The following is a 13,880-nucleotide window of genomic DNA, read 5'->3' as shown; positions in this document are numbered from 1 at the left end:
CCAATTGGTTCATCAGCACTCGTTCGGGGCTCTTCCATCAATTAGAAGCGACGCTCGCCCGCCTCCAGATTGTCTGATTTGCATGGGGAGCACATTCATAATCTATTTTCTTCACGTGGCGGCAATTAAACCCACCATTGTCGGCTCGGCGGGCGGCTAAATAAGGCGATGATTTGTCATATTGTGGCGACGGCGGGTCGGGAAAGGTGAGGTCGCGGGAGAGACGGCGGCGGACGCTGGTTGCATCCTGATGAGGCCGCTTTCCCCTTTGTGGAAATGATCCTAAGCCTCGAATGAACTGTCATACTGTACGTGTACAAGAAAGGTATTAACCAGTGTTTAATAACTACCATATTTTCCTGACTAAAAGGCGCAGTAGATGTCAGTCAAACATAAGAGATACCTGTAGATTGCACTATGATGGCAATATGACTCAAGTAAACAACACCAACATTTTATGTTCCATTAAAAATATAAAACATCACACATGGCGGCAAATTAATATTAAAGATTTGTGTATTCTACAGACAATAAGGCGCACTTAAAATCATTTTTTCCCCTCAAAACTCGACAGTGCGCCTTATGACCTGGTGCGCCTAATGTACGGAATACATTTGGTTCAGCTTACCAACCTTGAAGCTATTTTATTTAGTAGCTGTTTAATGACAAGTGTGACTAGTAGAGGGCAGTCAAACATAAGAGAAAAGTGTAGAATGCACTATGATGGCAATATGACTCAAGTAATCAACATCAACATTTTACATGTTCCATTGAAAATATAGAACATTACACACGGCGGATAATTGTTTTAAAATGTTTCGTATTTTCCGGACTATAAGGCGCACTTCAAATCATTTTTTCCCCTCAAAACTCGACAGTGCGCCTTATAACCTGGTGCGCCTATGTACAGAATACATTTGGTTGAGCTTACCCATTTCAAAGCTATTTTATTTAGTACATCGTGTAATGATAAGTGTGACCAGTAGATGGCAGTCAAACATAAGAGATACCTGTAGAATGCACTATGATGGCAATATGACTCAAGTAATCAACATCAACATTTTATATGTTCCATTGAAAATATAGAACATTACACACGGTGGATAATTGTTTTAAAATGTTTCGTATTTTCCGGACTATAAGGCGCACTTAAAATAATTTTTTCCCCTCAAAACTCGACAGTGCGCCTTATAACCTGGTGCGCCTATGTACAGAATACATTTGGTTGAGCTTACCCATTTCAAAGCTATTTTATTTAGTACATCGTGTAATGATAAGTGTGACCAGTAGATGGCAGTCAAACATAAGAGATACCTGTAGATTGCACTATGATGGCAATATGACTCAAGTAAACAACACCAACATTTTACGTTCCATTAAAAATATAAAACATCACACATGGCGGCAAATTAATATTAAAGATTTGTGTATTCTACAGACAATAAGGCGCACTTAAAATCATTTTTTCCCCTCAAAACTCGACAGTGCGCCTTATAACCTGGTGCGCCTAATGTACGGAATACATTTGGTTCAGCTTACCAACCTTGAAGCTATTTTATTTAGTAGCTGTTTAATGACAAGTGTGACCAGTAGATGGCAGTCAAACATAAGAGATACCTGTAGATTGCACTATGATGGCAATATGACTCAAGTAAACAACACCAACATTTTATGTTCCATTAAAAATATAAAACATCACACATGGCGGCAAATTAATATTAAAGATTTTTGTATTCTACAGACAATAAGGCGCACTTAAAATCATTTTTTCCCCTCAAAACTCGACAGTGCGCCTTATAACCTGGTGCGCCTAATGTACGGAATACATTTGGTTCAGCTTACCAACCTTGAAGCTATTTTATTTAGTAGCTGTTTAATGACAAGTGTGACTAGTAGAGGGCAGTCAAACATAAGAGAAAAGTGTAGAATGCACTATGATGGCAATATGACTCAAGTAATCAACATCACCATTTTATATGTTCCATTGAAAATATAGAACATTACACACGGCGGATAATTGTTTTAAAATGTTTCGTATTTTCCGGACTATAAGGCGCACTTAAAATCATTTTTTCCCCTCAAAACTCGACAGTGCGCCTTATAACCTGGTGCGCCTATGTACAGAACACATTTGGTTGAGCTTACCCATTTCAAAGCTATTTTATTTAGTACATCGTGTAATGATAAGTGTGACCAGTAGATGGCAGTCAAACATAAGAGATACCTGTAGATTGCACTATGATGGCAATATGACTCAAGTAAACAAAACCAACATTTTATGTTCCATTAAAAATATAAAACATCACACATGGCGGCAATTTAATATTAAAGATTTTTGTATTCTACAGACAATAAGGCGCACTTAAAATCATTTTTTCCCCTCAAAACTCGACAGTGCGCCTTATAACCTGGTGCGCCTAATGTACGGAATACATTTGGTTCAGCTTACCAACCTTGAAGCTATTTTATTTAGTAGCTGTTTAATGACAAGTGTGACTAGTAGAGGGCAGTCAAACATAAGAGAAAAGTGTACAAGGCACTATGATGGCAATATGACTCAAGTAATCCACATCAACATTTTATATGTTCCATTGAAAATATAGAACATTACACACGGCGGATAATTGTTTCAAAATGTTTCGTATTTTCCGGACTATAAGGCGCACTTCAAATCATTTTTTCCCCTCAAAACTCGACAGTGCGCCTTATAACCTGGTGCGCCTATGTACAGAATACATTTGGTTGAGCTTACCCATTTCAAAGCTATTTTATTTAGTACATCGTGTGATGATAAGTGTGACCAGTAGATGGCAGTCAAACATAAGAGATACCTGTAGATTGCACTATGATGGCAATATGACTCAAGTAAACACCAACATTTTATGTTCCATTAAAAATATAAAACATCACACATGGCGGCAAATTAATATTAAACATTTTTGTATTCTACAGACAATAAGGCGCACTTAAAATCATTTTTTCCCCTCAAAACTCGACAGTGCGCCTTATAACCTGGTGCGCCTATGTACAGAATACATTTGGTTGAGCTTACCCATTTCAAAGCTATTTTATTTACTACATCGTGTAATGATAAGTGTGACCAGTAGATGGCAGTCAAACATAAGAGATACCTGTAGATTGAACTATGATGGCAATATGACTCGAGTAAACAACACCAACAATTTATATGTTCCATTTAAAATACAGAACATTACACACGGCGGCAAATTAATATTAAAAAGTTTCATATTGTCCCGACTGTAAGGCCCACTTAAAATCCTTTTTTTCCCTCAAAACTCGACAGTACGCCTTATAACCTGGTAAGCCTAATGTACGGTATAAGTTTGGTTGAGCTGGGCGTATCCTGATGAGGCCGCTTTCCCCTTTGTGGAAATGATCCTAAGCCTCGAATGAACTGTCATACTGTACGTGTACAAGAAAGGTATTAACCAGTGTTTAATAACTACCATATATTCCTGACTAAAAGGCGCAGTAGATGGCAGTCAAACATAAGAGATACCTGTAGAATGCTTTGTCGTTTTTTTGTTTTTTTTCCCCAGTAGGAACTCGATTTAACTTTAAGCAGTTTGTCCCACATGATTCTGTCCAACAGGGCCTTCAGAGGTCGCCCTTTGGGACCCCCACAGCCCCCGATACAGGTGAGTTTTAACATGTCTTTTGCATGGAGACTGGTGGAGACACATTTTCAGGTAGGTTGTGTTCCTCTTTTTTTTTTTTTTAATCTGGTATACCTATTCCAGATTACCTACCGGTCGGGTGTTCAGGTGGCATCCTAACCAGATGCCAGAACCACCTAATCTGGCTTCTCTCCCTGTGGAGGAGCAGCAACTTCTCCTGGATGGCAGAGTTTCTCACTCTATCTCTAATGGAAAGCTCATTCCAACCTCTTGCACCTGTGATCTTGTCCTTTCAGTCATAACCCAAAGCTCATTAACCATAGGTGAGGATGGGAACGTAGATCAACCGGTAAATTGGGAGCTTTTCCTACCGACTCAGCTCCTTCTCCACCACAACGGATCGATACTGCGTCCTCGCATTGATCTTCCCTCACTCGTGAACAAGACTCCGAGGTACTTGAACTCCTCCACTTGGGGCAATATTTTCCTCCCTAACCCGGAGATGGGACTCCACCCTTTTCCGGGCGAGAACCATGGACCAGGACTTGGAGTTGCTGATTCCCATCCCGGTCACTTCACACTCGGCTGAGTGGCCAGATGAAGCCATCAGGACCACATCATCTGCAAAAAGCAGAGACCTAAGGCATGTTCCCGGGGGGGGGAAGTTGCATGGGACTTTTCCTGCCGTATAATCAACCGCTGTCTCAGGCGGGCGGCCAACGTGTCACAAATGACAGCGGGAGAGAGCCAGGAGGACATTGGAGCCGTGTAAGCACAGATGTCAGGTCCTGGAAGGTGTGAATGGAAACCGCTGTCATGTCCTAATTGCGCCATCTCTAGGCCTCGGCTATAAAAGATGGAAAAAAATATATATATTTCTGACATTTCCCAATGTTTTTAGCCCCCGGCACACATGCACTTAGGGGCCCAAGTGTTGGAGCGGTATGGATTTTTAAAGTGCTCCATTCTGTCCGTCTAATGGGAAAGTGATGAAAAAAAGAAAAGAAAAAAAACAATTCCGTAGCAATCTGATGGATTCATTTGGCAGTCTCCGATCTGTGAAGCCCAGCGTGGCTAAATGAAATCAACTGGCGAGAGTGTATTATGTCCATATGAGCCAGTCCGTATACACACACACACACTCTCATAACAATAACACAATGCACACAGTAGTCGTCGTAGTGGTGGAGGAGAGGAAGGACATCTGGCGGAAAGCGTAAATGGGTTTTGGCGCTCGTTTTTTTTTTATACCCCAGGTGCGCATCTTGCGTCCTCCTCACGAGGGACACTTTTAGTGCCTGCACAGATTTGTTCATTCCCCTTTATTTTACTGTCATAGTCGAGTTGTGTGAGCTTTACGCGGATTGTGTCGCAATTCAAGTACAAAATCCCAAAAACCGGTCAAGTTGGCACGTTGTGTAAATGGTAAATAAAACCAAAATGCAATGATTTGGAAATCCTTTTCAACGTATATTCAATTGAATAGACTGCGAAGACAAGATATTTAAGGCCTACTGAAAAGCCACTACTACCCACCACACAGTCTGATAGTTTATATATCAATGATGAAATATTAACATTGCAACACATGCCAATACGGCCTTTTTAGTTTACTAAATTGCAATTTAAAATTTCCCGTGAGTTTCGTCTTGAAAACGTCGTGTAATGATGACGTGTACGCAAGACGTCCCGGGTTTTTCGGAAATATGAGCGCCGCACACACACACAGCTAAAAGTTGTCTGCTTTAATCGCATAATCACACAGTATTTTGGAGATCTGTGTTGATGAATCTTTTGCAATTTGTTCAATTAATATTGGAGAAGTCAAAGTAGAAAGATGGAGTTGGGAAGCTTTAGCCTTTAGCCACACAAACACACGGTGATTCCTTGCTTAAAATTCCTGGAGGTGAAACTTTACTATGGATCAGAGCGCGGTCAAGCGAACATAAATCACGACAGAATGTCAACCAGCAGGTTTCGGTGAGAAAATTGTGGTAAAAAAGTCGCTTCTTACCGGAAAAAAACTGAGCTTGTGTCGTCCATAGCTGCCGTTGACTCCCCTGAGACACTGCGCGTCAAGACACCCGTGGACACACCCCTCCGACTATCAGGTACTGTTAAACTCACTAAAACACTAGCAACACAACAGAAAGATAAGGTACTTCCCAGAGTTATCCTGGTAAATGTGTCTAAAAACATCGGAATCCGTCCCAATGCAATCGCGTTTTTTTTTCCTAGTCCGTCGCTTTCAATATCCTCAAACACGAATCTTTCATCCTAGAAAATGGATGGATGGCAATTTTAAATTTCCCGTGAGTTTCGTCTTGAAAACGTTGTGTAATGATGACGTGTACGCAAGACGTCCCGGGTTTTTCGGAAATATGAGCGCTGCACACACACACACAGCTAAAAGTTGTCTGCTTTAATCGCATAATCACACAGTATTTTGGAGATCCGTGTTGATGAATCTTTTGCAATTTGTTCAATTAATATTGGAGAAGTCAAAGTAGAAAGATGGAGTTGGGAAGCTTTAGCCTTTAGCCACACAAACACACGGTGATTCCTTGCTTAAAATTCCTGGAGGTGAAACTTTACTATGGATCAGAGCGCGGTCAAGAGAACATGAATCACGACGGAATGTCAACCAGCAAGTTTCGGTGAGAAAATTGTGGTAAAAAGTCGCTTCTTACCGTCCATAAAGCTGCCGTCGACTCCCCTGAGACGCTGGCGTCAAGACACCCGTGGACACACACCTCCGACTATCAGGTACTGTTAAACTCACTAAAACACTAGCAACACAATAGAAAGATAAGGGATTTCCCAGAATTATCCTACTAAATGTGTCTAAAAACATCGGAATCCGTCCCAATGCAATCGCGTTTTTTTTTTGTTTGTTTTTTTTCTAGTCCGTCGCTATCAATATCCTCAAACACGAATCTTTCATCCTAGAAAATGGATGGATGGATGGCAATTTTAAATTTCCCGGGGGTTTCCTCTTGAAAACGTTGTGTAATGATGACGTGTACGCAAGACGTCCCGGGTTTTTCGGAAATATGAGCGCTGCACACACACACACAGCTAAAAGTCGTCTGCTTTAACCGCATAATCACACAGTATTTTGGACATCTGTGTTGATGAATCTTTTGCAATTTGTTCAATTAATATTGGAGAAGTCAAAGTAGAAAGATGTAGTTGGGAAGCTTTAGCCTTTAGCCACACAAACACACGGTGATTCCTTGCTTAAAATTCCTGGAGGTGAAACTTTACTATGGATCAGAGCGCGGTCAAGAGAACATGAATCACGACGGAATGTTAACCAGCAGGTTTCGGTGAGAAAATTGTGGTAAAAAGTCACTTCTTACCGTCCATAAAGCTGCCGTCGACTCCCCTGAGACGCTGGCGTCAAGACACCCGTGGACACACACCTCCGACTATCAGGTACTATTAAACTCACTAAAACACTAGCAACACAACAGAAAGATAAGGTACTTCCCAGAGTTATCCAAGTAAATGTGTCTAAAAACATCGGAATCCGTCCCAATGCAATCGCTTTTTTTTTGTTTTGTTTGTTTTGTTTTTAGTCCGTCGCTATCAATATCCTCAAACACAAATTTTTCATCCTAGAAAATGGATGGATGGATGGCAATTTTAAATTTCCTGGGAGTTTCCTCTTGAAAACGTTGTTTAATGATGACGTGTACGCAAGACGTCCCGGGTTTTTCGGAAATATGAGCGCTGCACACACACACAGCTAAAAGTCGTCTGCTTTAACCGCATAATCACACAGTATTTTGGAGATCTGTGTTGATGAATCTTTTGCAATTTGTTCAATTAATATTGGAGAAGTCAAAGTAGAAAGATGGAGTTGGGAAGCTTTAGCCTTTAGCCACACAAACACACGGTGATTCCTTGCTTAAAATTCCTGGAGGTGAAACTTTACTATGGAACAGAGCGCGGTCAAGCGAACATGAATCACGACGGAATGTCAACCAGCAGGTTTCGGTGAGAAAATTGTGGTAAAAAGTCGCTTCTTACCGGAGATCAGCTGAGCTTGTGCCGTCCATAAAGCTGCCGTCGACTCCCCTGAGACATTGGCGTCAAGACACCCGTGGAGACACCCTTCCGACTATCAGGTACTGTTAAACTCACTAAAACACTAGCAACACAATAGAAAGATAAGGGATTTCCCAGAATTATCCTAGTAAATGTGTCTAAAAACATCGGAATCCGTCCCAATGCAATCGCGTTTTTTTTTGTATATTTTTTTCCTAGTCCGTCGCTATCAATATCCTCAAACACGAATCTTTCATCCTCGCTCAATTTAATGGGGGAATTATCGTTTTCTCGGTCTGAATAGCACTTTTTGTTGGAGGCTCCCATTAAAAACAATGTGAATACGTGAGGAGCCATCAACATGTGACGTCATCGTCTGCGACTTCCGGTAGAGACAGGGTGTCAGGCTTGTCCCTGACAGTTTTGGTCTATGTCTTAGTTTTTCCTCTGCATTTGTCTTTAGTTCCTGTCAGCACTCGTATTTTGGTTCTGTTTCCTGTTTGTCTCCCTGAGTGCTGTGTAACCCTCAGCTGTGGCTGATTGGCACCTGGCCACACCTGGTATCAATCAGCCAGCCACTATTTAAGACCTTTTCTCTCCTCCAGTCAGGGCTGGATTATTGTCGTGTCAATGTCATTTTCTACTTGTCATTCCTACTGGTCGTGTGATTGCAGCGTAGCGGTAAGCTATATTTGGTAGATGTTTGTAGCTTACTGTTTTTTGTTCCCTGCGTCCAATTTGTTTGTTCATAGCCCTTAGTTTCTTATATCCGCCCACGTGCGTGCTTTTTGTTCGTACCCTTTGTTTGTTCTAGTTCTTGTATTTTAAATTAAACTATGTTTTCCTGCAAAATGCCTCCCTCCTTCTCCGCATCTTGGGGTTGGACATCAAATAACTCTGACACAGGGCTTTTCTCTTAGCACCGAAAGTTGCCAACTTTATCGTGGATGTTCTCTACTGAATCCTTTCAGCAAAAATATGGCAATATCGCAAAATGATCAAGTATGACACGTAGAATGGACCTGCTATCCCCGTTTAAATAAGAAAATCTCATTTCAGTAGGCCTTTATAAACATGCCTGTAGATCAGGGGTCGGGAACCTTTTTGGCTGAGAGAGCCATGGAAGCCAAATATTTCAAAATGTATTTCCGTGAGAGCCATATCATATTTTTTAACACTGAATACGACTAAATGTGTGCATTTTTAAGTAAGGCCAACATTTTTAGAGTATAATAAGTCTCTTATTCTTTTTAATAACATTGTAATTCTGAAGCTAACCAATAGTAAATCAAATGTCATGTCTGTTGATCATGTTTTTGTTTGGCCATGTGCTGTTTGTCCTTTGGACTCTTTAAGTTCCTGTTTTTTCCACTCCCTTGTCTTGTTTCCTTGGTTACTCATTTCGTCCACCTGACTCTGGGGGACAAAATGCCCGCTCACCTGCTTCCCGAGCACTAATCAGAGGCAGTATTTAAGCTCGTCTTTGCCAGTCAGTTGCCCTGGCGTCAATGTGATCTTTTCTTGCTCTGTGCTGACTTGTTTCATGCCTTGCCATAGTTTCGTGCTTCATGCCATGCCAAGTAAGTTTTTTTAAAATTTATGTTCATAGTCTGTTTATGCGTTAGCTTTGTTCCTTAGCCCAAGTTGTGCCTCCACTGTGAGCGATTTTTGTTTGTATCTGTTTTTAGTTTAAATTAAATCATGTTTTTACCTAAATGCCATGTCCCGAGTAGTCCGTCTGCCTTCCTGGGAGAACCACCCCCCCCCATTGTGACATAAAATACTTCTTACCATTAATGCGACTTCTTGAACAGGTGCGGTAGAAAACGGATGGATGGATTTAATGCATGAGAATGTTTTATATTTTGCAAGTTATTTTTAGCACTGTGAATACCAGTGAAATTATTCATGATTATCGCGTTAAGCAATGTCAGCTAAGATTTATCTGAGAGCCAGGCGCAGTCGTCAAAAGAGCCACATCTGGCTCTAGAGCAGGGGTCGGGAACCTTTTTGGCCGAAAGAGCCAAGAAGCCAAATATTTTAAAATGTATTTCTGTAAGAGCCATATCATATATATGTTTTTAACACTGAACACAACTAAACGTGTGCATTTTTAAGTAAGACCAACATTTCTAGAGTACAAAAGGTCTCTTATTCTTTGTAATAACATTGTTATTCTGAAGCTAACTGTGGAGGGGTGTGGCCTGTGGGCCTGCAGCGAAGCGGGTGTTGCCAGGACCAGCCTCGAAATCAGCGACAGGTGCGTAGATTGTTATCTAATCACCTGTCACTCTGTTACAAGCAGCAGCCAGGAGGAGAGACAGGGTTGGAGCTGGAGCCAGAGCGAGAACGAAAGAGAAAAATACAATTGCTGGAAAGCAACTGAGAGACTTATTGAAAAATACAACAATATTGTAACCCTGAAACAGGCTCTGATGTCAGTGCTTGGTGGTCTGAAGAACCCCCAGGAGAGCAAGCCCCACACTAACCAATAATAAATAAATACCTTTTTACCATTAACGCAACTTCTTGAACATAAAAAAGCATGAGAATGTTTTATATTTTGAACGTTATTTTTAACACTGTGATTACAAGCGGAATCATTGATTACTTATCATGTTAAGCCAGGGGTGCCCATTACGTCGATCTCGGAGGGTGTGTCAGTCGATCTCAAGCCAGGCATTAAAAAATAGACATAAAAATGAGCAATCATCAATCATACCAAGACTTCACTTTCGTCAGTTGTTTGACATTCTCGGCACCCGAGGATCTTGTGAGATGACGCTGGCTGCTGCGAGCTCATATTTAAGAAAAAAATCACTAACAGGGCGGACGCAGGGAAACACATTTTATTTCTAGAGACTCCGTACCTACCTGTCAAAACTCTAAAGACCGACTGCACAGTTCCTGTCTTCACCATAAAAGACCTGTTTCAATCTTCCTGTGCTAACAAAATAAGAGTCTCAGAAAGCTAGCGTGCACAAGCTACCAAGCTACGGAGTTTGATGCCAATGTATTTCTCCCCCGCCCTCAGCGACCGCTTTCTCACTTGCTTGCCCACCCGCACAGTCACTGACGTCACTCACCTGCTGCCAGACATTAAAGGGCCACACACATATGCTACTCTCTTAACAAAGTGTTTAAAAACGAGTATGCAAGTTGGACAAATGAGATGCCAAATCCAACCACTTTCATGTGGTATTGGACAGAAAGGAGGACTTTTTTTTTTCCTCCATTTGAAAATGCGGACGTTATCAGCACCGCTGTCTAATTCCAATCAATGCAAGTCATCAGAATCAAATACACCAACTTATATTCTTGTCTTCATGAAAGAAAGGAATCTATGTGTTAAACATGCTTGTATTATCATTAAACACCATTAACTTGTTAACAAAAATGTCTCTTTCATAAATAAATATAAATTATAAATAGGAATGAGGTAGATCTCCTCGACTTGGTCAATTGAAAAGTAGCTCGCCTGCAGAAAAAGTGTGAGCGCCCCTGGTATTAAGCGATGTCAGCTCAGATTTATCCGAGAGCCGGATGCAGTCATCAAAAGAGCCACATCTGGCTCGCGAGCCATAGGTTCCCTACCCCTGCTGTAAGGTCTGACGGTTTTATGACGGACCACAGAAGATCTCGGAAAAAATACAAAATCTGAACCCCAAACAAACCGGAGGTTGACGAAAAGTTCAGGCGTATGCCAATTCCGTGAACTGTGGGAATCAAAAGCGGCGCAATCAAAAGCCCCTCCGACAGCTCCGCTGGATTGGAGCGGATCTCACGAGGCTGGCGGGAATCACGGCCATTGTGCTTGATTATGCCATCTGACTGGATTAAAAGCAATGGCTACGCGCCAACAAGGAGCGCTTTGATTGCACCTGACGAGGACTTTTTTCTTTTTCTTTTTGTCACTCGTACCACGAACTTCGCAAATGATTGCACTCGTGCCTAATGGGCCTGCCGGGGAACAATAAAACCACGGAACAGGGGGAGGAATATTAGCAAACAGTGCACACAAATGGTCAAATACGTGAAGGTTAAACTGCCTCGTTTTTACGAAGACGTAAACAAGAGGAGGCTGATTCGGCCGTTGATTAGGTTTGATATAGACGGATTCCTGCATCGCAACACGCTTGCGTTTTTTCGGGCGATTTTGAGTAATGCTTCGCCATCAATTCCCGGCCGAATATGCTGAGCTATCAAAGTAAAGCAGACGGAGACATTATTCACTTTCCAATTTCATCTGCACCACAATATCTCAGCACTTGGGGCCTTTTCAGGGAACATTTGAAGCGATGTCTCTATTAGCTACTTCTCAGACCCAAACACCGCGCGCTAAGAGTGGCCGTGCCAGCAACTTTAGGGTTCCTTGTGTGATGACTGTATTATGTTGATCGTATATATTTGTACCATGAATTGATTAAACAAGTTGAAAAACTTATTGGGGTGTTACCATTTAGTGGTCAATTGTACGGAATATGTACTGAGCTGTGCAATCTACTAATAAAAGTATCAATCAATCAATCAATCAAAAACCAGGTTCGATTCCCGCTTCCGCCATCCTAGTCACTGCCGTTGTGTCCATACGAAATTATGTAAATCCAAGCAATGTGTTCCAGACATCCAGTAATATGGAAACGAACACATTTTATGTTATTTTATTTTATTTTTATTTTTATTTTTATTTCATTTAATTGTATTTTATTTTATTTTATTTTATTAAATTAAATAACATTACATTGTATTTTATTTAATTTTTTTATATTATTTTATTCTATTTTGTTGAATTAAATTGTATTTTATTTTATTGTATTTTTTTTTATTTATTTAATTTTATTTTTATTTATTTATTTCATTTCATTGTATTTTATTTTATTTTATTAAATTAAATAACATTACATTGTATTTTATTTTATTTTTTTATATCATTTTATTCTATTTTGTTAAATTAAATTGTATATAATTTTATTTTATTGTATTTATTTTTATTTATTTAATTACATATAATTTAATTTAATTGTATTTGATTTTATTTTAATAAATATTGTTTAATTAATGTTTTATGTGCGGTATAGCTCGGTTGGTGGAGCGGCCGTGCCAGCAACTTGAGGGTTGCAGGTTCGATTCCCGCTTCCGCCATCCTAGTCACTGCCGTTGTGTCCTTGGGCAAGACACTTTACCCACCTGCTCCCAGTGCCACCCACACTGGTTTGAATGTAACTTAGATATTGGGTTTCACTATGTAAAGCGCTTTGAGTCACTAGAGAAAAGCGCTATATAAATATAATTCACTTCACTTCACTAAACAGCGTGTGCAATCCGGGAAATAGCACGTACTATTAGTGGGTGTGTTGCGTGCGGATTACCAAGACCGCATGTGCTAAACGGGCCGTCACCAGGGAGACACTCATTTACTGCACATCCACGTCATCATGCATTCTTGGCACACGCTAGGCCAGGGGTCACCACAACGCGTTGCCCGCGGGCACCAAGTAGCCCGTAAGGACCAGATGAGTCGCCCGCTGGCCTGTTCTAAAAATAGCTCAAATAGCAGCACTTACCAGTGAGCTGCCTCTATTTTTTGAATTGTATTTATTTACTAGCAAGCTGGTCTCGCTTTGCTCGACATTTTTAATTCTAAGAGAGACAAAACTCAAATAGAATTTGTAAATCCAAGAAAATATTTTAAAGACTTGGTCTTCACTCATTTTTTTTACTTTGCTTCTTATAAGTTTCAGAAAGACAATTTTTGAGAAAAAATACAACCTTAAAAATGATTTTAGGATTTTTAAACACATATACCTTTTAAATTCTCTCGATGAGCTTCAAGAAGTAGTCACCGGAAATGGTTTTCACTTCACAGGTGTGCTTGAAGCTCATGGAGAGAATGCCAAGCGTGTGCAAAGCAGTAATCAGAGCAAAGGTGGCTATTTTGAAAAAAACTAGAATACAAAACATATTTTTCATTTATTTCACCTTTTTTTTGTGTTAAGTACATAATTCCACATGTGTTCATTCATAGTTTTGATTCCTTCAGTGATAATGTTAAGTACATAACTCATAATAGTACAAAATAGTCATGAAAATAAAGAAAACACATTGAATGAGAAGGTGTGTCCAAACTTTTGGCCTGTACTTCACACACACACACACACACACACACACACACACACACACACACACACA

At 40.5% G+C, this 13,880-nt stretch overlaps 1 protein-coding gene across 4 annotated transcripts in view; it reads right to left on the bottom strand.

The window, feature by feature from the left end:
• The window catches only part of cadm1a (cell adhesion molecule 1a), a 968,224-nt gene that overhangs the window by 71,392 nt on the left and 882,952 nt on the right, over window positions 1–13,880 (bottom strand). The gene's annotated exons all lie outside the window — the stretch shown is intronic.

Source organism: Nerophis ophidion, linkage group LG04 (genome assembly GCF_033978795.1).
Source record: "Nerophis ophidion isolate RoL-2023_Sa linkage group LG04, RoL_Noph_v1.0, whole genome shotgun sequence".
Taxonomy (NCBI): Eukaryota; Metazoa; Chordata; class Actinopteri; order Syngnathiformes; family Syngnathidae; genus Nerophis; species Nerophis ophidion.
The sequence above is the reverse complement of the archived record's forward strand: the minus strand, read 5'-3'. Positions and strand labels throughout refer to the sequence as shown.